We start from the raw sequence: 25,845 nt of genomic DNA, 5'->3' as shown, positions 1-25,845 counted from the left end.
GTCGTTTTGCCGCAGGGCTTGATCAGCCAGCACCTGCAGGCTACCAGCAATAGCTTGGTGGCTGCCAGCCATAGCTTGCTGGCTGGCACTCATAGCCTGCAGGCTCTCAGCAATACTCTGCTGGCTGGTGGTCAAACCCTGCAGCACCTCCTCGGCCCTACGCACCCGCTCGAATGCCGACTCTCCCTGCTGCACAATACTATCCAGCACACGGCCCCACATGGACAATTCAGCCGCAGACAATCCCGGCGGCTGCTGCACGGGCCTGCTACTGGGGCCAGGTGGCACAGACTCCACAACCTCCTCAAGAGAATCTTGACCAAGCGGTGGTGATGCTGTTGGAACAAGAAAATTCCAATTACCACACATTCCATGCAAAATTTAAAACATCTACTTATGGCCTGGCAAATAATTACCTTCAAGAGTAGAAGCCATCACTACCGCTGGGGACTCGCTGTCTATAGTACTCACCCCCCGGACCTCCTCCACTGCAATACAGCACTGGGCCATCTCTTCCAGGGGGGTGAGCTCCAGCTTGGATGGCATGGGGCCAGCCCCAGAGGTCTGGCTGTGTTGCCACCGCTCGGTCAATTTCTTCTTGAGGTTGCCTTTGAAGTCGTGCCACCTGCAATCAAAGTGTACATATTAATACATGTAACTCCTCATGTTTGCTGTAGCACCCATTGCAATCTGAAACATAATACAACATGTGCCTACTGACACCAAACGTACATTATATTCATTTTTCATACCAACCCTTAGAAGATACAAAAACAGTCACCCTCCAATAACTATCAATTCAATGTCATGGCCAACATGTCTGTGCCTCCAAGCAACGTGAACACCCATTGGCCAACTCCATCTAATATTGAATGTAAACATTACTGGACTTGTACTACTCTAATGTAACACACATGTACTTGCCTCTTCTTAACATGCTCTGTCTGACGAACTTGTGGAGCCACTGCATTAATCTCCGCCGTTATCTCCTCCCAGATCTTCCATCTCCTTGTGTGTGTCAACTTCACCGCTGGACACTCAATTAAATCACGTGCCCGGGTCACCAGGATGTCAAGCTCCCGCGGTTCATATGCCATGTTTCGTGTTGTTGGTTCCCGTGTTGCCCCACTGCGGCCACGGGCACGGGCACTGCCACGGCCACGTCCACCGGTTGCTGTACCTGAAGTGCTGGGCTGGCTACTCTGTTGGGAAGCCACCTGCTGTGTTCCCAATGATTCTGCTGAAGCTGAGGATGGCCCAGCTGTTGATTGGCCTGATGTTGATGGGCCATCTGGGTCCTCTGGGTTGAGGGGGACATAGGTGGTGTTGGCCTCCATGCATGCCAAGAGATTCTGCACCACCTGGTCTTCCTCTGACTCTGAGCCTGGCATGTTTGCAACAAGTGTTTGCCTTTCTAGGACTACTTTAAATACTATTTCCGTAATTGGCGTAAATCAGCTGCAACCTGCGTTCCGTACGGCCGCGTCCCGTACGCCAGCGTCAACCGTGCGGCGCATACGGTCCGCCCCTTGGTGTTGAAAAATATGTACAAAAAACCTGGCAAACTCAGTAAGTCTGATTTATTAGCTAAATGCAGATTCCAACACCAATGACCCAATACAACTGAGGTCAGACATTACATGTATATTTGAATGTACTTCTGTACTGTGCACTTGTTTGCTATGTAGTACAACTGACACTACCCATTCCATATGTCAATCCAGTCCACCACTTAGCCACAAGTAATCAGTGCTAGCATCCAAATCACATGTGAAAGCACTCCAAATTCAGGCTGGATGCTAGCTACTTTTCATTCCACCTCTGTAGTATGGCCCAGTAGAAGGTAAGTGTACACATGGCACCATGGCGTAATTTTGGGAAAAGGTCTGCCACTATTTGCTATGTTTCTGTTGCATAGCTTTCATTATAAAATAGCTGTTTAGTACCTTGTTGAGTTAGGTGTTAGTGTCTAGTGATGCAGACTATTTCACCTGGTGCTTATACCCATGTTTGGTGAATGTTATAGATTATATATAATGTGTTTACATCTTAGTTTAGACTGTGTGTTTAGGATGGGGGTGCGATGCAACGGGTTAGCCGTCTGTTCGGGCGCATACACGCTGTTAGTGTACAAATGAACAATAAAGTTAATACCAAATATCACTCTAACCAACCAATGACAGCACATGATTGTTTGATTAGTGCCACTCCTAAAATGGCTGCCTACCAGCGTGCAGATCCCTTCTCCACTGCGGAGCTACTGGCGCTGGTGGGAGTGATGGAGCGGAGACTGGGGCAGGCAGGCCCCTTCATCTCCAATAGGGATAAGCGCCGGGCGTATGTTGCGGCCCGGCGCCGCATATTCGCCCGCACGCATGTGCGGAGGACCATCGCCCAACTGGAGAGGCGATGGTCCGACCTGCGGAGGCGGGAGCCGGAGCGTCTGCAGGCTCTGAGGCGGCGTCTGCAACGCTGTAAGTATTTTCGCCAAATACCTATAAATTACAGTGGCCAGGATTCGGTCTGCTTCAAAAGTGTTAAAATGGAGAGTAACAAACAGGCAGCCAATCAGCTCCTACCTGGCATTTTACAACTACAGTCTGTGACATGACAGGAAGGATCTGATTGGCTGTGTGTTTATCACTCTACATTTTATCACTTTTGAAGGCTACTGCATCTAGGCCAGTGAGTGTTTGCATTTTAACATTATTTAATATTAATATTACATGAGGTCAATTGGGTGTTTATGACATAGAAAAGCCATATACTATATGTGTGATATATAACACATATATAATGTGGTTATGAGATGTACTTGTTAGAGTAATTTAAATGTGAAATGACACTCACCCATTTTGTTTGTTTAACCCACAGCGCGGGAGAGAGCCAGACAGGCCCGTCAGGAGGCCCAGGAGGTGGGCAGTGCGGAGGACAGACAGGAGGTGGCCAATGAGGAGGACTCCCAGGAGGTGCCCATTGAGGAGGCCAGACAGGAGGTGGGCATTGAGGAGGAGTCACAGGCCCACAGTTATGTGACAGAGGAGGACACGGAGGAGGCACAGGAGGTCTACGTGGAGGAGGAGGTGCCCCTACCCCTGGACGATCTGCCACCACCTCCCAATGTGGAGGATGAGGACCTTGTGGAGCTGCCTGGCAGGGGTAAGTAGACATAATGCTTCATTACTGAGTTAGGTACAGGTTGTTATGTCGCACAGCTGATTCAATTTTCCTATAATATAGTAAAGAGTAGTCCCAAAAAATGGAAAACAACAGACACACTTTGGTCTTATAGGCCCATGCTGCAAACGTGCAATCTGGATGCTCATGTAGGTGATAAGTCTTAATTTATGGATGCTCTTTGTATAGAAACAACAATAAAACATCAATGGAATATGGGCAGGCCTGATTTATACTGGAGTCCCATGTGGGCAGTTTGCATGGCCCCCCTCTAGCCAGTGTGCCCGTGTTGTTGTCATGTATTTTTGTAAGGTATTATGTATGATGGATTGACCTTAGAAATTGTTTGGTGTATGGAAGCGGATTAGTGCTGCACTTTCACCTTTGTGGCAAATGTGACAAGGAATCATGAAGTAATGGGAAGAGGGAGTAGCCTAGCATTTTCCTGTGGTATCTATTCTATCTATTCGATCTATCTATCATGCAGTTTAGCTATTAAGCAGTAACATGCAGGTATATATGTATGGGTCAATGTGGCATGTTGTAGTGGGTGTATGTTTTGAGTTGAGTGAGGAGTCTTTGGCCAGGACAAGTGTGAGTGATCCTCAAGTGTGGTTCTGTTTTTGATATATAGATTGTGAAATGTATATGTCACACAAGTGTGTGTGTGTGGTGGCAGCATCATGATCATATATTTGATGACATAACATACAAGAGTGGATAAGGCTTTTTTTGTATGTATGTATGTTTTCTCATGGTGTAGGTCATGGGTCTTCAACCTTTGGCCCTCCAGATGTTGTGAAACTACATGTTCCAACATGCATTGCCACATTTTTTCCTATAAGAACATGCCAAAAAACCTCAGGGCATGCTGGGACATGTAGTTCCACAACATCTGGAGGGCCACCGGTTGAAGACCTGTGGTGTAGGTACTTAGGATTGACTGTACAAGGTGTACGTGAGTAGCATAATTAATGTTGTACCCCCTTTCTCATGCACACAGATTACCAGGAGCCACCCCAGGGAGTAAGAGGGGCTCTGATGAGCTTAAGGGAGGACCTGAGGCGGATGACGGCTCATGTGGAGGACCTCTGTGTCCTGCTGCTGGACGAGTGATGGTGGTCCATGTGTTGTATTTATTTAAATAAAAGTTTGCCGTTGTTTAAGAAGTTGTCTGTGTGTTATTTTAGAATTTAACATTAAAAGTATAAAAAGCATTTAAAACACAAACATGTGGATGTTTAGATATGTACACAGTAAAAGGGTAGATAACATTTTTATCCACATAGGGAATGTTAGGGTTAATGTATAGTGCTTGTAAGTGTTTAAGGATCAATTAGCTAAATAACAGATGACCAGGAGCAACAATCTGTTCTCAAAGTGGTTTGTTAATTGCATAAGTGTGTCATGTGATCTATTTGGGAACTCAGATAAGAGTAGTCTGGTTTTGTGCGTAAGTACACCGCATCTGTGCGTAGTGGCCGCTTCGCGTCCGTTCTGACGCGGGAAGGCCGTGCATACGCGGTCAGACCGTGCAGAATCGGAGTGTTTCCCCCGCACACCTGAGCCTGCGTGGGCAACTGCTCTGGGAAGGTCTGTGTCTGCCTTAGTACAGGCTTTAAACAGACAGAGGGACAGAGGGACAGACAGAGGGATGAGTTGGTTAGATCTCCCAGACCATTGTCATCCTCACAACCTTCGTTTGGCTCTATTCCCCCCTCTCAGGGGGACACTGCTTTTATATAGGCCATGCAAGACACTTCACAAAGTGTGCACAAAATTAATGATTTTATGGAGCAGTTTAATAAGGAGTCTGAGGTTTCTCCCAGACACCCATTATCCACTCCACCTCTTCATAATATAGACTCTGAGAAGGAAGTAGAGTGTGTGGAAGACATGTTATGGGAACAGAGGGAAGAGACTGAATCCTCTTTCCCTGGTACTGATGATTTGATTTTGGCAGGCATTGAATTTATCTGAGGTGGATAAGGCTTCCCAACAGGGGGTGTTTAAGAGACAGCGCAGAGATGCAGTCACTTTTCCTTCAGATAAATGCATGCAAGAATTGTTGGGAAGGGCGTGGAAAACTTCTGATTCTGAGACTCATTATGCCCAAAAGGTTTTTGAGCCTGTTCCCCTATGCCAGAAGAGCATGTAAAATTGTGGGAAAAAGTCCCACTGGTAGATGCCCCGGTTGCTAGGCTGTCTAAAACAACTGCTTTGCCTGTGCAAGGGGGTGCCGCATTCAAGGACCCTGTGGATAAAAAGTTAGAGGGTTTTTTAAAAGCAGTTTTTGAAGGTGTTGGTTTTACTCTGAGACCTTCTGCCTGGGTCTCCAAGGCCATGATGGAGTGGGCAAATAACCTGTGTTCACTGCTGCAGCCGGATTTAGAAGCATTTGCCTTGGCAGAAAAGTTGAAGGCGGCGGCTGAATACACCTGTGAGGCTGGAGAAGAGGGAGTCAAGATGGTCTCTAAGGTGTCGGCCATTTCCATGACGGCCAGGAGGGCCTTATGGCTTAAGGCATGGGATGCCGACAATGAGTCCATGAAGTCTCTTGAAGCATTTGCTTTTTGGTTCTGAATTAGAATCCCTCATTAAGGAGGCCATGGGGGAAAGAGTACTTTTCTTCCCACAGCAGCAGCCAAACAGGGAGATTCTAGGTTTGCTGCTTTTTGCTTGTCCTTTCGTCCCTCCTTTAGAGGGGGTGCTTCAACCAGGGGGCAGTCTGGTAGAGGAAGATTTGTTTCTGGGAGGGGAAATGCTCCCAAGTCCCATTTTGGCAAGCAAGCTTCCAAGGGTGAGGAGAAGCCCTCCGCATGACTGGCCGGAGGCTCCCTGGTCTGGAATCAGAGTGGGGGGTTGCCTCCTACATTACCGGGATGCTTGGGCTCTCTTCGCCCAGGATCCTTGGGTTCTCAATGTGGTTTTCCAAGGATACAAGATCATCCCGATGGGCAATCCTCCAAAGAGGTTTCTTCCTACACCCTTACCCAGGGAGGCACACTTAAGAAAGGCCCTTTTGGGGGTGGCAAAGTCTCTCCTAGAGAAGGGCGTTGTGATTCCAGTACCGCAAGAGGAAAGGAAGAAGGGGTTATACTCCATTCTTTTCATGGTGCTTAAACCAGACAGCTCGTTCAGACCGATTCTAAACCTGAAGTCACTGAACCTCCACTTCAGAATGGAATCTTTGAGAACAGTTCTCCTGAGCTTGAAGCCAGGAGAATTCCTAGCCTCTGTGGACATTCAAGACGCCTATTTGCACATACCTATATGCGTAGAACATCAGTTTCACGATAGGCGATTTGCATCTGCAATTTCGGGCTCTTCCCTTTGGGCTGGTGACAGCTCCAAGGGTGTTCACAAAGATAATGGTGGTCACAGCAGCAGCACTCAGACTCCGGGGAATTGTAATCCTCCCGTATTTGGACGACCTTTTGTTCAAAGCAGAGTCAGCAGAGAAGCTGCAGGAGAATCTATCAGCTGCAATTCAGTTTCTGCAGAGCCATGGGTGGATATTAAATCTGCTGAAGTCCCAGCTGTGCCCCACTCAGAGGCTTCAGTTTTTGGGAGTCATTTTGGATACACATCTTCATCGTGTATTTCTTCCAGAATTGAAGGCCAGAGACATTTGTCAGTTAGTATTGACCATTCTGCAGTGGTCCGGTCTTTCAGTATGGCATTGTTTGAAGCTACTGGGCAAGATGGTGGTGACCTTCGAGACCCTTAAGTACGCAAGATTTAATGCCAATGGTCGGGGAATCCGAAGTCCATGAAACAAGAAAGGGTTCTCTTGACTCCAGAAACTCAGAATTCCCTACTGTGGTGGATGGATGTGGAATCCCTCCAGTTAGGGCATTCCCTTCAGTCATGGGATTGGTTGGTGGTCACCACCTACGCCAGCTTCAGGGGCTGGAGAGCAGTAACCCTGAATCTGAGGTTGCAAGGCCTATGGACCAGTGTGGAATCGTCCTTGTTGATCAATGTCCTGGAGCTGCGTGCGGTCTGGAAGTCGCTTCTGCAGGCAGAAGAAGTTCTGAAGGGGTCTCCCATTCGAATCCAGTCAGACAATGCCACAGCTGTGGCTTAACTGAACTGCCAAGGGGGAACTCGCAGCAGGATGGCGATGCAGGAAGTGTCTCCGATTTTGGAGTAAGCAGAGGCCTTATCGGCTGTTTTCATTCTGGGGATTCGGAATGTGGAAGCGGATTTTCTCAGCAGAGCAGATCTCCTGGAAGGAGAATGGGCATTACATCCAGAGGTGTTCCAGAAAATTGTGGCTCTTTAGGGACTCGCAGAAGTAGGCTTAATGGCGTCCAGACAAAATTGTCAGGTCTCCAGGTTCTGTGCGAGGACCAGGGATCTGTTGGCATGGGCAGTGGATGCCATGACAGTGCCCTAGAATTTCAACATGGCATATGTTTTCCCACCACTTCCCATGCTGGCGTGGGTTCTCAAGAGAGTGAGGACATAAGGAGCAACCATCATTCTGATAGCTCCGGATTGGCCAAGGAGATCTTGGTATTCCAACATTCTGAGCTTATTGACAGTGTTGTGGCATCTTCCGCTTCACACAGACCTTCTCAGGCAAGGGCCCTTCCTTCATCAGGACCTAGCTCGGCTCAATTTGATGGCGTGGCTCTTGAGAAAGAACAATTTTTCAGATTTTCCTCAGGAATAAGCCTTCAATCATTGAAGGTGCAGTTGTCAGCCTTGTCTATTTTCTTTCAAAAGAAGGTGGCCTTGTTACCGGAGGTGCAAACCTTCCTCCAGGGGGTTACCCATCTTAAGCCTCCTTATAGACAACCAGTGGCTCCTTGGGATTTATCTCTGGTGTTATCTGTTCTGCAGAAACCACCTTTTTTGTTGGCGATCGCGTCTGCAAGGCGTGTATCTGAATTGGGGCCTTGTCTTGCAAGTATCCGTTTTTGGTTTTCCATGATGATAGGGCTGTGTTGAGAACAGTTCCTAAGTTTTTGCCTAAGGTGTATCCACCTTTCATTCAAACCAGGAAATTGTGATTCCGGTGTTTAGTCCTCCAGAGGAGGTCAGGAATAGGGACAAACTAAAGAAATTGGATGTTGTTCGTGCTTTGCGCATTTATGTGGACAGAGTGAAGGAGTTTAATAAAACTGACTTGTAATTGGTTTTGTATGATGTACATAAAAGAGGCTGGCCAGCTTCAAAGCAGACCATTACTAGATGGTTAAGGTCGGTTATTGCTTTTACCTACACTAAAGTGGGCAGACCAGTGCCCTCCAGAATTAATGCTCATACCACCAGGTCAGTTGCTGCCTCTTGGGCTGTGCACCACGGGGCTACGGCGGAGCAAGTATGCAGGGCTGCCACTTGGTCCTCTGTTCACATTTTCACCAAATTCTACAGGTTCCATGAGTTCGCGTCAGAGGATTCTTCAATTGGGTGAGCAGTGATAAGAATTGCGCGCCTGAGCCTACCCTCCCAAAGGACCGGCTCTTGAACGTCCCATGGTTGAGCTGTGCCACCAGGATGAGGAAAGAGGAAAGAGAAAAGGGTATTTCTGTAAGAACTTACCGTTCAAATCCTTTTCTCTGAATCCATTCTGGTGACATAGGAATCCCTCCCTTACGCTCAGTAAGTTGCCGTTTCATGTGTTGTCATGTTAAATGGTTATTATGATATTGTGCATATTAATATGTTCAGGCGTTGTAGTTGTACTGAGTTAGTGTATCCTAGTGTGCTCTGGAAGATGAACTGAGGAATGCTGGGATGAAGAAGGTAGGAGCCTGCCTCTCTGAAAGCTTTAGCATAGGTGCCTGGCTCCTTTGGACCCTCCTACATCCCATGGTTAAGCTGTGTCACCAGGATGGATTCAGAGAAAAGGATTTGAACGGTAAGTCCTTTTTGTCTTGTCCACATGTAGGTGGGTAAGTGGACAGTGAGTACAACTGCATTTCTGAGTGAGGACACTAATGACACTTTTGTAAGATGCTCCTTGTACAGCCAGACACTTTCTTGTGTAGGGAAGTTGAATCCAAAGTGGGCACACAGTATGTTAATCAACTGTGTAAATCCCACTGCACTAATGGTGGATACTGGATGTGTGGTGGCCGGTGCACGAAGGCAACGGGTTCCCCTTACCTTGCTACTTCAGGGGCAACTCAGGTTCATCCGTTCTTCTGTTTCCCGGTGGACGGGAGAGGGACACTTCAATGAAAAGGGACAACGTTCTGCGGTACAGCTCAGATTTATTATGAGATAAACGCAACCTGTGCCCACTGACCCTCACGGCAAAGCAGCACTTGGGATTTAAGGCACGTTAACAAGTAACAACAGTTATGAATATGAACTGGCACTATTAGTATTTACCGAATAGAACAATAAGGTGTGACAACCTAATCACACTACGCATGTGCCCACTAGGGCCTACCGACTCCACGTGTCAAAGGTACCGTGACGGTGTTCGGGTTAAACACCCCCGCTTTGAGGTTACTACTGGGTCAACAAGTCGACACGGTACCATTAACACTGGGGCCACCTTCGACATATACACATCTCAAACCATACATAGATATACCACAACGATAGTCATAACAGTAGGCAATAACTGGATTAACTAGTGCACCAATACTGGCCCCTAGTGGGCTACCTAAGGTGACGTCACCTGGAAAGGACCTTAGTCCCGAACAACCTGTGCACAGGGGGTGTGGAGAAATGTCAATTCCTCAGGGGTGTCCGGTATAACAACAGTTCCGTTATCCTTTAGGTGAAAGGGACCGTTAGCAAAAAGGTCGGCTGAACTGGACCCATGGAAGGGGTTACCCTTTTTAGCAAAAAAGAAGATGATGTTCCTGAGTTAGCCACAAGATGGCGCTGTCCTCCTACAAACTGAGGGGCTCAATGAATACAGATGCCCTCAGACGGAATGGAGGCTGTTACACGGGCAACAAGCCCATGCGGGGAGCCCTGAGGGCCTTAATAACTCCTGTGGGTGGGGTGAAGTTCAATTGTTATTGGCACTCCGGGGAGCCTGGGTGATTAGGGCAGCCGGGGAAACCCACACTGGGAGCCCTGGTGCAGGAAGGGGTCAGGTGGGCACTGGTAGGCATGGGCATGGCTGGGTGCGGGGTAAGGCAAGGATTCAGTACCTGATGCCTGGTTACAGTTGCAGGCTCCTGCCCGTCCCGACTTCTGGCTCCAAGAGGCTCCGGTCCTCGCCTGGGGTCTCTCGCTGGTCTCTGCTCCGGCGGGGCACACTAGTGGGGGCGCTGCAGCCGCAGCGTTGCCGCACTCAGTGGCTCTCCGCCTTGCTGGGCTGGTACTGACAGGGCAGGTGTGGGCGCCGGCCTTCTCCTCTGGCATCTTCCTATGCGCCGCGCACGTGGGAGACCCGCCGCACACACTCTGCTGTGACGTGCGGCAGTTGACTCCGGGGCTCCCGCTGTCTCTTCTCTCCCCTGAAAGTCGGCGGGGGTCACACTGCCGTGCGCCGCGTCTCCAGGTGCCCTCTCACTGAAGAAGGAGCCCTGCTGCCGCCATTAAGCCAGTGGACCTGGAGAATCTCTCAGTCGTTTGAGCTCCACAAAAACCAGTCCACCTTGGTCCCCGCTATTTTCTCAAGGAGCGCAGCAGCGGTGTGTCATTGGAGACAATCTACAGCCACTGTACCACCTCGCGGCAACCAGCCTGATACGCTCACAGCAGAGCGCACGAGACTACCGTCCCCAGCAGCCTCCGTCTGTTACAGAGTCTAGCGGTTCGCACTTGGCTGTCTGGCCGGTGCGGCTGCTTTGTCAGGTGTGGGGTTTATTGGTACACTCGTTCTTCACCAACCTGGGATCCGCTGTAAAGCACTGCCTGTAAGAATTGTGGTTTTTGTCTCCATCGACACAGAAGTGTCGACTTCATTTGTTCAACACAATCATTGGTTGCTATTCTCAAGCCTTCTAACAACCTTTTGTCTTGGATTACAAATAACCCTGTGGGCAATCTCACAGGTTTCATATATTTCTGCAGAACGCTGGTTTTTTATTCTTCAATTCGGGACACTAGTACCTGGCAACATATGCGCATATGTTAAAAGTCTACCGGGACTTGGTAAATATAAATTCCATCAATTCAGCATTTGCTAGTGCACATGTTTTTAACTTCTTATATTTATATTATTGTTGTGGATTATTTTATGCTTTACTAGTTTAATATATTTTGTATGTTAAGATTATTTAATAAATTGTCATAAATTGTGTGCATAAGGCGCCTACTGGTATTTCCTTCCTTCTGCCCTCTCACTGTGGCTGCTGCAATTCTCCAGGCGCCATATCCTGCTCTGGAGGTCGGCGGGGGTCACGCTGCTGCTCGCTTCCTCTCCTTCTCCCTTCTCACGTAAGTCCTCTATCGGCGCCTTCCTCTTCGTTTTTTCTCCTCCTCCCAGCCAATCCCTTACGGGCCTGACCTGCCAATCATCCCTGAGGCGCGAAGCCCCGGGCAGAAGTTAACCCCGTGTGTCCTGCAAGGGGAATGCTGGTTAAGGTTAACCCATGGCCTCCTTAAATGGGGTTTACACAGTTCTGGGGCACCACAGATGCATGTCTAACACCAGCATAGTTCCTATGGCCTCAGTAATCTGCTTTGCGACTGGGCGACTGCGGTCATATTTCATCTTCCTTATTCCTTGTAAAACAAAATAGTATTCCAAAACAGAATTGTTTTCCCACCAGCCAATTGTAGTTACTGTACAGTATTGGTAAGGACAGGCCTAGACATCGCAAAGCGTGGACACACTTGGACTCTGCTTCGGGATTTGTGATATCTGAATTCACAGTTAGTTCCTGTGCTTTAACAAGCTTTATTTCTCTATCATCCATATGGGATATGGGGGACCCCCAGTGACAGAGATGCCTTGACGTTCGGCCTGGGGGCTTAGCCCTATATCTGCAGATATACGCAACCAAGATCTCTGTATTATCTGATTATTATGTAGATACAGTATCTCTCACTCAGTGTGCAATTGGGATACAAAATGTTGTTTTCCTAACCACAATTGCCCCTCCCTTTTGGCACCTGAGTGACAGACCTCTGATTGAGCAGCTTACCAACAAAATTGATATGGGGGAGTTCGTCAGAACGTATGGGAGAAGAGAGGTATCCACAGGAGACAGGTACATAGAATCTCTTTCTCTTGCTGTACTGGCTCCTTCCCTCTACTTCCTCCCCACAGACCAGTTTAAGAAAATGTGCCCCCAGGAAAGCGTGCTCACTGTCAAGCTCCAGGGAGTTTTTCTTCAGTTTTATTTCTTTATTGTTTTGGATCTGCTGTTTGGGCTTAAACAGCATTCCTGCTTCGTGGAAAACCAGGGGAAGGGTTCAATTGCCGGCCTCTTTAGGTACTGAATTGACCCTGCTGCAGGATAACTGTGCTGAGAGTGTGTTTGACACAGCAGTCGCTTAGATGTCAGCTCACCCCCAGCATGCCGCACACCCCTGGTTCAGCCCAAAAACATCAGTGGTGAGTATGACCCGGGTTCCCTCAGTGGGCACCCCGGTATGTGATGTGGCAAGATGGCGGCGGCGATTATGGCGTCCCTGGCCAGGGACAGCACAGCTCTGCCACAAACTGGAATAAGGTGCTGCCATTGTACCACAAGGCAGTTCACCGCATTTAGGGCTGTTTATTGCCATTTTCCAGTAAAAATATATGTGTACCCCACAGCGCTATGCAGTGGGTGGGGCTTACTCAGAGCGGGACCTGACCTCTAAAGGCACCAAACTAAAAGCTTCCTGCTTCTCCCTGGTCTCTGTTATCGCCATAATTCACCTCCTGGGACACTCCTCAGCGGTGAGGAAAGGAAGGGAGTTCTGCAGCACAGGTTTTGGCATTTTTAACCTTGGTGAAGGGTTAATAACTGCAAGAATATATATAATCCTCTGTGGTTTATGTATGTTACCAGCTCTCTCCAATCTGTGAGCTAGGTTATTGGTGTACAGGTCCCCCTCTGTGCTCTTGAGTCTTACCCACAGGTTGTTAATCTGCCACACATAGGTTGTACTACACATAGGGCCTTATTCTGGTTTGAGCGGCCGGGCCGTACGCGTACGTCCCGGGGTTTTTCATGATCTGCGCATGTGCAGATACGCTAATGCGCCGGCGCGAACACTCCACAACGCTTACGGCCGGTGTCTCAACGTGCGAAAAAACCTGTACGCGAGTGTACGGGTAATGGGGCGGCATAGGGGCATGTTGATGGGAGCGGCCGAAATAATGAGGGAAGATGGGCGTAAATATGGGCGTACACGGGGGTGTGCACCAAAAATGAGCGGTGCTACTACCGCACGATCGACTAAGGCACCGTTCATTTCGGACACCAAACAGGCGGCCGCCAACCGCCAGCTCAAACAGACTTTACGCAGTAGCACACTCAATCTACACAAGTCGACATGTGTCAACGTGTTCACTCTAATACTAACATAGGTTTTGTATTTAGGATACAATAACATAAACCACATCTAACACCTACAAAGGATGTTTCAGCAATGTTTGAAGCCCATGACCACTATTTTCCACACAATCTTTGTATAGTACCCAAAATAATGACCTGTACCACTATCTCATCTGCTATCATTTGGATTTGACTACACTCTGGATGTAAGATGCCACCAATCACATTATTGCACTCTCATCTCTCTAACAAAGGATTCCTACATCTGCTTATGACACTGTCAAATCATATATATTTAAAAAGTTATGCATGTTTGTTCACAAGCTAATTTATCATGTTTGGCCCATTCACACATCTTTTTTTAGGGAGGACACATATGCATTCCTACACAAATGTACCTTTTCACCCTTGTTTGTCTGCCTCACCCACTCACCGAGCCCGAAGCGTGGCGAGCGAACGGTATTCTATGTCCCCTCGCGGGGCTCGCTACGCTCACCACGCTTCGGGCTCGGTGGCTCGCTACGCTCGCCACAGGTTTATATCCAACTCCATGCCCACTTGGATAGTAGGGGTATGAAAAGGACCCCTTTTTCCCATTGAATTCCATGTTAAAATGGACTCAGTCCATTTTAACATTGATTCCTATGGAAAAATCGGGTCATCGCATCGCATCGCATCGCATCGCATCCGATGGTCGCATGCGATGCGATGCGATGTGCCCGATCCGACCCGATTTAGAAATCGGGCGCCCGGATAACTCATAAGTACCCTTTCCTTACATATGTAATGTGTAGGAAATTGTCATACAGCAACATGTTGCATTGTGGCCCTTTAAGCAGCGTAGTTATAAGTAGAGGGTTGCGTGTATTATTTTCCGCACACTGTATATACAGTACTCCTCTCCATGCATATCGGTGTATCGTGCCCCCTTTAAGCAGCGTAGTTACAGTATAAGTAGAGGGTTGCGTGTATTATTTTCCGCACACTGTATATACAGTACTCCTCTCCATGCATATCGGTGTATCGTGCCCCCTTTAAGCAGCGTAGTTATAAGTAGAGGGTTGCGTGTATTATTTTCCGCACACTGTAAATACAGTACTTCTCTCTTCATTGAATGCATGCTGTTTGTTGTGGTGTGTGTGTATATCGGAACGGTCCGCGTAAGTTTCTATTCGCATCCAGTTTGTTACTGTAAGAGGGATTAATAAAGTTAATACCAAACAAACAATTTTTTCGACCAATCAGCAAGCACCAAAAGTGATATATGTACCTGCAATTAATAACTGCGCCATTGCCACTATGACGTCTAATCGTGCTAGGCCCTTTTCCACCCCTGAGCTGTTGGCCCTGGTCGAGGTTATGGACCGTCACCTGGGGCCCAGGGGCCCATATGTTAGCAATGCCGACAAGCGGCGGGCGTATACTGCTGCCCGCCGCCTGATCTTCTCTACGACCGGCGTCCGCAGAAGCCTGGCGCAGGTTGAGCGGCGCTGGTCAGACCTGCGCAGGCGGCAGCCGGTGTTCCTCAGCAGCCTTCGCCGCCATATTGCCCGATGTAAGTTTTGATTACTAGTATGTCAGCGTTTTTTAGCAATGTTTTGTGTATTTTTTATAAACATGTTCCTGAGTATGGGGGTGTATATGGGTGTATATGGGGGTGTATATGGGTGTATATGGGGGGGATATGGGTGTATATGGGGGGATATGGGTGTATATGGGGGTGTATATGGGTGTATATGGGGGTGTATATGGGTGTATATGGGGGGGATATGGGTGTATATGGGGGGGATATGGGTGTATATGGGGGTGTATATGGGGGTGTATATGGGTGTATATGGGGGTGTATATGGGTGTATATGGGGGGGATATGGGTGTATATGGGGGTGTATATGGGTGTATATGGGGGTGTATATGGGTGTATATGGGGGGGATATGGGTGTATATGGGGGTGTATATGGGTGTATATGGGGGGGATATGGGTGTATATGGGGGTGTATATGGGTGTATATGGGGGTGTATATGGGTGTATATGGGTGTATATGGGGGGGATATGGGTGTATATGGGGGTGTATATGGGTGTATAGGGGGTGTATAGGGGGGGTTTAAGTAGTTGATCAGTTTTTGGGTGTAGGATATCAAATAGTTTGCATGATAAATGTCTGAAATATCACAGCAATGATAATTTTGAAGGTTATGAGCATGACTAATGTGAATTTTTCTTTCCCCCTTTTTTATGAAACCCAATCTTCGATTTCGATGCCATCAACATGAACATTTCAGCACGGGCAAGGGCACGCATGGAAGCCCGGGAGCAGGCAGCCCGGGACCAGGCAGCCCGGGACCAGGCAGCCCTGGAGGAGGAAGAGGAGGAGGAGGAAGAAGAGGAGGAGGAAGAGGAGAAGGAGGAAGAAGAGGAGGAGGAAGAGGAGGAGGAGGAAGAGGAGAAGGAGGAAGAAGAGGAGGAGGAAGAGGAGGAGGAGGAGGAGAAGAAAGAGGAGGAGAAAGAGGAAGAAGAGGAGGAGGAAGAAGAGGAGACACTGTGTGCAGTTTGGACCCACACAATTTCCCCATCCCCTTCCCCCTCCACAACCCCCACCCCCTCCGCAACCCCCACCCCCACCACAACCCCCCCCCCCCCCTCCGCAACCCCCACCCCCTCCACACCCCCCCCCCTCCGCAACCCCCCCCCTCCGCAACCCCCACCCCCTCCGCAACCCCCCCCCTCTGCAACCCCCTCCACAACCCCCACCCCCTCCACAACCCCCACCCCCCCCCCTCCCCACCCCATTTCCTACCCCCCTACACCTCTCCACCACCCACCCCCAAACCTCTCAACCCCCTGTCTATATATATATATATATATATATATATATATATATATATATATATCCCCTGCAGGTAACCATTGACCAAGTTTATTCTGCCTTTACTCTATGTTTTGACAGTATAATATTTGCCCATGCAGTGTGCGGCCAGTAATGACAAGTGCAAGGGGGCCCCCCGCTCTAAAGTACCCCGGGCCCCCCAAAGGCTTAATCTGCCACTGGTGCAACTTAAATGTAGAGATTGTTTTGGTAATAGTGTGTGAGGCCATGCGGATGCATGCTTTACAAACATAGCTGTAGGCCTATAATTTGTACAGCAATGTCCTAAATTTAAAATACTAAGGAGTGCTTAAGCCACAACAATGTCATAACCCTTAAATAGCACAGGCTAATTGTGAGGTTAGAGGACAGTCCCCCAAAACCAAAGTACCAATTGGGATACAGCATACATTCATTGATGAAGGAGTAATTGAATTAATGTTATTTACTATGTACAGTATGTGTGTGTTAACATATTTTTTTTTAGTACTGTGTTTACAGCAGACCCATCTTCAATGTAGTTTCTAAATGTATGTGGCCTTCACACATAACTCTGAACTTTTTATTATGTACAAATACAACAAACATTTGTGTATGTTATATATTAATTTTTTGTTTTATCCCTTCATTACAGACACTGAACAGCAGCAGGAGGAGGTGGCAGCCCTAATGCGGGAGATCATGCTGACCCTCGTGTACCTCCAGCTCCTTTTTGGCCTTCTGGAGGCCCGCCTTTAATTTTTTTATTTATCCCCCCCCATTTTTATTTTTGTATAAAATAAAAGTTTGATTACAGCTCGAAATTGCCTGTGTTTTTACTAATAAATATGTTAGAGGGCGTGTAAGGGTAGGTACATACAGATGTGTACTGTAAGTTATACTTGTAATTTGAGGTGAGGGGTAATGATTGATGTGTGAATGTGTGTGTTTTTGAGTAAAATAACACATAGTGAAAATGCATGAATGTTTAATGTTGTTCGATTAAAACATCACACATAACATCAGGGTAGGTATACATGTTACACATTTTGGACAAAGTAATTACGGACATAATTTAGTACATATACAGAAACACCAACATAACTTGATGTAAAAGTAACAGCAATATGGGGACACATAGATAGTGATTAAAATGCCACATTAGAACATAACAAATATACATGTAATGAGGGTTCAAATGTAGTTTTATTAGGTCTTTATTAAGGTAGACAATTGAGTTAATAGAAAACAATAATTGAATAACAAATAGATTAATTAATCAATTGTCAGATTAGTAGTTGAGAGGCAAGATTTGCAGGTCCATATATGTGAAGGGCATGCCAGCGTGCACGGACGTACGCTCACTCTCACGAGCGGTGACATAAGCTGAGTTTTCCATTGAAAACAATAGGGACCCGTCCGTGCAAACTGGCGTACGCTCAGATCTCCGCAAGAAGTCGGTGGGGAGACGGAGGAAAGACGGCCGTAGACGGCGCCGTACGCTCAGTTGTACGCCTGTTGTCGGAGTGCAAGGGCTGAGCCGTCCGCGTACGTTGCCGTACGCTCATTTGTACGCCACTCCCCTTCTACGGTATTTCTGCCCGTACGTAAGCGGCTGATTTGTGGGTGGACTTAACCCTAACGGCCGCGTACGGCTAGCGTGCGGTAATGGCGAACGTACGCACGTTTGGCCGCTCCGACCAGAATAATGCCCACTGTGTGATTTATTGTGAGTGTGTGTGTGTGGGTCCAGGTTGTTGTTCCCCAAAATGGTCAGGATAATAACCTGCATGTTATGCAGTGTGAAGTTTTCATCTGCTTCTACTTCACAGGTTACTTGTGAAGCTTGTATTTCCCCAGTGCTCAGTGGTGTCTCACCCCAGCTTAGTGGGAATATGCAGTCTGCCTCTCAAGAACCAGACTGGGCTAGCTCCATAAAGAGCATGATGCAGCATGTGTTCTCTCAGTTAGCTGCAAACACTGCTCAGACTCAAAAAGTCAGACAGGACTTATCTGTTCTGTCGGCCAGAGTGGATAATTTAACCCCTACTCCAACACAATCCCATAAACGGGGTGCAGATTCTGTTCCTCTTGATACTTATGAGGAGCCAGACGTAGGGGAGGATTTAGATGAGCCCTTACAGGACTCACAGCCTGCACTTACAGGCACTGGACCACTCATAATGGCCTTCGGGAAGTATTAGACCTACCTTTAACTGAGTCTGTAGTGGGGCATTCTTTCTTTGGAGCCCAGAAAAAGCAGCCTATTGTTGATCCAGAACAGGTTGATTTGGAGGACACCTTCAAGGTGGCCTGGAAGTCCCCAGAACAACATTTTAAGCTCACAAAATGGTTTGTGTTTGCCTTTCTTTTTGAGATGGCTGGCCAAAAAGTGTGGGAGGAGCCCCCTGTTGTGGACACGTCCCTGTCATTCTTGTCCAAAAAGGTGGTAATACCGGTACCAGGGTCCTCATCTCTGAAGGACAGCTCTGATAATAAGGTAGAAGCTACCCTCAAGGCTATATATACCGCTAGTGGCGCATGTCAGCGCCCGGTACTAACGAGTTGCTGGATGGCTAAGGCCATCCATACTTGGGCATCCAGGATAATGGAAGGTTTGTAAGGCACCATGACTGTGGCGCAGGTTTCAGAGAAACTGGGCCACATCCAAAACAGGGCCAAGATGCTGTGCGATGCACAAAAGGAATTAGGTGCAATTAATGCATGGAATTCTGCCATGGTGGTCTCCGGACGCAGGACCCTCTGGCTACGCCAGTGGGCGGCAGACCCTGATTCATAGCGGAGTATGGAAAATCTCCCTTATATTGGGGGACAGACTTATGTTTGGGAACAAATAAGATGATCTGATTTCCAAGGCTACTGCTGGGAAATCAACATTCCTCCCATCTACTCCCACTGCACAGTGCCGGCCCTTCTCAGGTCCCATGCAGCAGTCCTTTTGGACCACTAGATTCTGTCAGAAGGTGTGAGGTGGCTTCAATGTGCAGATGGGTTTTCGGGCAAAGTTCCGTAAGGCCGCAGCCCCTGCAGCCCACGATCATAGCTCCGGAGCTACTGCATCCAAGCCCTCTGCATTACTGCCCAAAACCACCACGAGTCTTACTCGAGGTGGGAGCTCATCTGCTACACTGCGCCCAGTTGTGGGAGGAATCCTGTACCAATCCTTGGGTACAGACTCTCATTTTGCAAGGCTACAAGCTGGAGTTTGCAAAGCCACCCCCGCACAGGTTCTTCAAATCAGGGCTACCAGACTTGAGAGAGACTCAGGCCACCCTGTTACAGGCGATACAAAGACTACTGCTGTCTCAGGTAATTATCCCTGTCTCTCTTCAGGAGAGGGGCAAGGGTTATTACTCCAACCTATTTGTAGTACCCGAACATCCCCTCTTCTCCCACTATCTCCATCAGCATTGGTGAAACAGAGATCACCTCCACCGACCAAACGTGCTGCCTCGGTATCATCATTGACTCCTCCCTCTCTTTCACCCCCCACATTCGTGCTCTCTCACAGTCTTGCCGCTTTCACCTCCGCAACATCTCGCGCATCAGACCATTCCTCTCCACTGACGCGACCAAAATTCTCATTCCCTCTCTTCATCTCCCGCCTTGACTACTGCAACATCCTTCTCTCTGGGCTACCTCTCGCCCGCTTCGCCCCTCTCCAATCCATTCTTAACGCCGCTGCTAGGCTCATCTTCCTCTCCCGCCGCTCTACCTCCACATCCCCCCTCTGTCTATCTATTCACTGACTCCCCATTCCTTTCCGAGTTATCTTTAAACTCCTCCTCCACCACTCCTTACCTCTCTTCACTGATCTCTATCCACACTCCCTCCCGTCCTCTTTGCTCTGCCGCCAACCGCCGCCTGACCTCTCACCTAATCACCTCCTCCCACTCCCATGTCCTAGACTTCTCTGCCCCCCTGCACTGGAACAACCCACGCCACCCATCAGGCTTTCAGATTCCCTTACCTTCTTCAAGCACTCCATCAAAACCCACTTCTTCCGACTAGCCTATCCCTCCTCCTCCTAACCTCTTTCGCTCCTCCTATCCTGCATACCCTACCCCTCCATCAGTTCCTACTTATCCTATTGTTTTTCGTTTGTCCACCCACCTCCTTTTAGTCTGTTAAATCTTATGAGTAGGGCCCTCCTTCCTCACATACTCACCCTACCTCTTTACCTCACCAGCGCTCCTGCCCTGTTCTTCCTTTCCTCTACTTCATCTTCATTCTCCTCGACAATTTCAACACCTACTTCAGAACTGATGCTGATTTTAGTTCTACCAGCTATACCCCTATTTATGCTGTATTTTATCAACACACCCTGTACGTTACCTTGTAATTTGTTTTTTGTTTGCTATGTACGACGCTGCAGACACTTTGTGGCGCCTTTTAAATAAACAAACTACTACTAGTACCGAAACCAGATGGTTCGGTACAGCCAATTCTAAACTTTAAGTCTCTCAATCCATTCCTACAGGTGACTACTTTCCATATGGAGTACCTTTGGATGGTCATAGCGAGATAAGAGCAGGGAGAGTTCCTAGCATCCCTCGATGTGAAGGATGCCTACCTACATATCCCAATATTGGCCCTACATCAGGCATTCCTGTGGTTTGCTATTCTGGAAGACCATTATCAATTTCAGGTTCTTCCCTTTGGTCTGTCCACTGCACCCCGGGTATTCACGAAGGTGATGGCGGAGATGATGGACTTGCTCAGAAAGAGGGGAATAAACATCATACCCTATCTGGACAACCTCCTTATAAAGGCCAAGTCAGAGTAGACTTTGAAACTTGCAATTCAGGAGTCTACACAGGTCCTCATTGCACACGGGTGGTTACTGAACCTTCCCAAGTCCTCGCTGATCCCATCGCATCGGCTGCTGTTTCTGGGCATGGTACTGGATACCAGGGAGCAGAAAGTTTTTCTGCCAGGGGACAGGAATCAAGCGCTACAGGTTCTGGGGAGCGATCTATTGGCTGCTGTGCATGCCTATATCCATCAATGCATTTGGGTTCTGGGAAAGACGGGTGCTCTGTCTTGCAAGAGCCCATACCTTATATTCCATGAGGATAGGGCGGAGCTCAGAGCGAACCCACACTTTCTTCCAAAGGTTGTTTCGACCTTTCACTTGAACCAACCTATTGTGGGGGGGCCTCACTCGGACATTCCTGCTGCATTGGATGTGGTTCGGGCTCTCAGGTCATAAGTCCAGAGGACCGATAGGCTTCGCAAAACATATCCCCTCTTTGTTCTGTACGGTGCCTAGAAAAAAGGTAATCCGGCCTCAAAACAATTGATTGCTCGGTGGCTTTGTACTACTATCAAACAGGCCTATGCTGTGGCTGGCCTGCCTGGCCCTGCTACTGTTAGGGCTCATTCTACCAGGGCAGTGAGATCATCCTGGGTGTCTCCCCGGGGTGTTTCGGCTCTGCAGCTTTGTAGGGCAGCTACATGGTCGAGCCAACATACATTTGTCAAATTTTACCATTGCCAAGGAGGACATTCAGTTTGGGAATGCGGTACTGCAGCAATCTCGACATGTTCCTGCCCATCCTTGAATCTTGGGTATAATTCCCATACGTTCTGACGCACTCCCCAATATCCCATATAGATGATAGAGAAATAGGATTTTAATATCTACCAGTAAATCCTTTTCTCTGAGTCCATACGGGCTATTGGACGCCCACCTGCTGCCTTGTTGATCCTGATTGATGGATCCTGATACTGTTCTCATGAATTACAGTTATAATGTTACTGTTTTCTTGACTTCAGTTATATTGCCAATCATGTTCTTGGCCATTGTTGTGTTATGGCTGTGCTGGTTGCATTTCACCACTTTAATACATTATATACGTTAACACATAGTTATATCCTTTTCTGATATACTTTCCATTCCTTCGGGTACAGTTTTCATATTAACTGGTCTGTAGGGAGGAAGTAGAGGGGAGGAGCCAGTACACCCAGTGAAAGAGCTTCTATGTGCCTGTCTCCTGCGGATACCGCTTTTCTCCCATACGTTCTGACGAACTCCCCAATATCCCATATGGACTCATAGAAAAGGATTTACCGGTAGGGACAGAGGCGTAACTAGTACCATGTGGGCCCCATAGCAAAGTTCTGAAAGGGCCCCCCCCATTGTCACTTCATTGCAAGAATGAAGGAAGGGTAGGAGCTGAGAAAATGTCAGAAAGGGAGGGAGAGAGAAAGTGGGGAGCAAAAGATAGCTAGAGGGTGTCAAGGAGAGAATGAGAGACAGGTAGAGAGTGTAGGTGAGTCAGGGGGTGCCAGGGAGAGAGAAAAAAATATGAGAGAGAGGGGAAGAGAAACAGAGTTAGAGGTAGAGTGAGAAAAGTGTCAGTGAAAAAAGGGAGGGAGAGACCGTGTCAGGGAGAGAGTGCAAGGAAAATAATGAGGGTGTGTCAGGGAGAGGGAGAGTGTCAAACAGAGAGACAGTGAGGAAGCGAGTGAGGGACAATATAAGAGAAAGAGAGAGGGGGTTCAGAAATATTGTGTCATTGGAGAGTGTGTGTGCCAGTAAGAGAGTGAGAGAGAGAGAGTCATGGACAAGTTGAGGGTGAGGAGTAGGCAGGGGACACTACCTGACTATAGTAAAGGATTGGGGGGGAGAATAGAAGGAGCACTATATGGGTACGTAGACAGGCAGACAGACCATATGGGGGCATTGATGGGCAGTCGGACAGATGGGTGGAATATAAACAAACGGACAGAGGCATAAATGGAAGGACCCACTGTCACACACAACAATTCAATAACCATTGTGTGAATGCACCCACTGTCTCATACGCAGCCACTGTCACACATACTGTAACTCTCACACACGCAGCAGCATGCACTTACTGTTACATATGCAACCACTGTCACACATGTAGCATGCACCCACTGTTTACATACGCAACCAGTGTCACACATGCAGCAGGCACCCACTGTTACATACACACTCACAGCCACTGTCACACAAACAATGCCCACAGTGCTCACCAGCCCAGATGCAGGTGTCTCCCGTGGAGGTCCGTGTGTGTCCTCCAGGAAGCAGTGCAGATCTCTAGGTCCCAGCGCTGCTGTGCTTGATTATGCCATACTGCACCACTTGAAGCACAACTTCCACCCGACCCGCTGCGCCCATCTCCCACAAGCGTAGAAGTTGTAGCGACGAGTCCTGAAGTGCCATGGGTCCCTTTGCCCGGTGTCCCCACAAGCGCCGGAAGTAGAAGCCCGAGGTCACGCTGCAGGTCCCTCTGCCCGGCATCTCCTACAATCACAGGATCATAGTAGCGCGGGGTCACGCCGCGGGTCCCTGCCCGGCATCTCCTACAATCACAGGATGTAGTAGCGCGGGGTCACGCCGCGGGTCCCTCTGCCCGGCATCTCCTACAATCACAGGATGTAGTAGCGCGGGGTCACGCCGCGGGTCCCTCTGCCCGGCGTCTCCTACAATCAAAGGAAGTAGGAACTAAAGAAGTACTGTAGTAGCGCGGGGTCACGCCGCGAATCCCTCTGCCCTGGGTTGGTCTTCCACAAGTGCAAAAAGTAGCGACGCAACACTACACTATTTTTTATTAACAAAAGAAGACAAACTTCAAAAGGGTGCAGGGGATAATTTGCTGCGATCCTCGGGCCCCCCAAGCGACCGGGCCCCATAGCAACTGCATCCCCTGCACCCACTATAGTTACGCCACTGGGTAGGGATTAAAATCCTATATATTTTTTTTATTTTTAGAGAGGGAGGACTGAACCAGTGTCCACTACCCGGATGGGTAATATGCTTTTAAACCTTGTCATTTTGTGAGTGCACTGAATAAATAGTTTTTTTACTTTCATAAAACCGCTATTTGCACAATATATGTTTCTGTTGAGCCTAATATAGGTAACAAAGACACAGATGCTGAAGGGAACAATCCCTGCTATCTATGATATGCGCAGGAACCTCCTCCTTTTGTGAGTGGAATGCAAGAAATAAAATTATTTATTTAATATCTGCATTATTGCACTATGGATTTTTGTGTTTGAGTTTCAGAAAGAAAAATCTCAATCATTGCATACAGTATATGTAAAAGCATAGATTTACTCAGCAAATCCACATGTTATATGATCTTTCGCCAGTGGGTGTCACTATTTTTTGGTTTTCTACATTGCAGTAGGGCTTTTTGGTGAAGGCTCTTTTCTGTGTCACCCTGGGCAGAATAATCATAAAGGAGCACTGAGAGGTCAACTTGTTTTCTTGTATAATACTTTGCAAACTGCCCACATGAAAACTAGCTCAGCCAGTACTAACTGGGTGCCCATTAAACAGTCCCCCCCCCCCCCATTGTGTGCTGTGTATTGTCTGTGAAAGCATCCTCCTATATCCATCCAACTGCTCTAGTAGACCTCTGTAAAATGGCACCCAAATCACTGAGGATGGGACATATAGCGATACAAAGCGACATCTGAAGCCGGGATAGTGACGTTTTGCCTCATTTTGTAATCTGGAATTTTCTTGCAGGAAAACCCTAGCAATGGTTTAGATTGACTCGGAATCGTGAAGTGCGGGGAGGCTTAGTTTTATGTAATTTGGATCCTGCACATCTCTACACAGCATTAATTAATATCACAATAATGCAAGCCAGTTGTAAACAGAAGTATGTTTGCAATTAGGACTGCTATCATTAAAAATACATATTACTGATCTTTGTGAACCAGGGAGGCCGAAGCTTTTTCTTAGGATTTCTGTACCATATAAATATGACACCCATGCACTGTATAAATCAGTTCCAAAGATGCATAATGGCAATGTCTAGTAAAACCATGTGTGAGTATAAATGACTTGCATTCCTTAGCAATGTGTTAGGTACTTGAATTGTTGATGAGTTAGCAAATAGTGCACTCTTGGAGTTTTTTTAGGTGACATGTCCTTATGTTGATGACTTGCACATGTGTTTTCATAGACAGCTCATGGATTGTGGATTTTGTTCATTTCGTTTTTTGACTGTATTTCTGATTGTATTGCTGTCATCCTATTATATTGTTACAAATATTTTTATACTTCTGTAAAAAAATATTATTTAAAAAAAAAAAGAATTTTGGAACCAATTTCGAGTTGGCAACAAATGTGGGCTGAACCAACTCAGCATGGGTAGCCAAAGTGGGTACCAGTGCTATATCACGAGGTCTAAACATGATGACTTTTCACTCATTCCTGTTTATGGAAGCTGCCAGTCAAATACATACACTTAAAACACAGCCACAACAGTTTTATTACATTTGCATTAGTTTTAGGGGGCAATTTATTAACATTATGTTTACTAAAATAATGCAAAAACTGTGTTATAACACTCTTTTTCGCATTATTTCAGTCTCAACGGAATGCATAAAAGGGCTATTTT

This window comes from Crinia signifera, chromosome 2, assembly GCF_055691185.1.
Source record: "Crinia signifera chromosome 2, ASM5569118v1, whole genome shotgun sequence".
Lineage (NCBI taxonomy): Eukaryota > Metazoa > Chordata > Amphibia > Anura > Myobatrachidae > Crinia > Crinia signifera.
The sequence above is the reverse complement of the archived record's forward strand: the minus strand, read 5'-3'. Positions refer to the sequence as shown.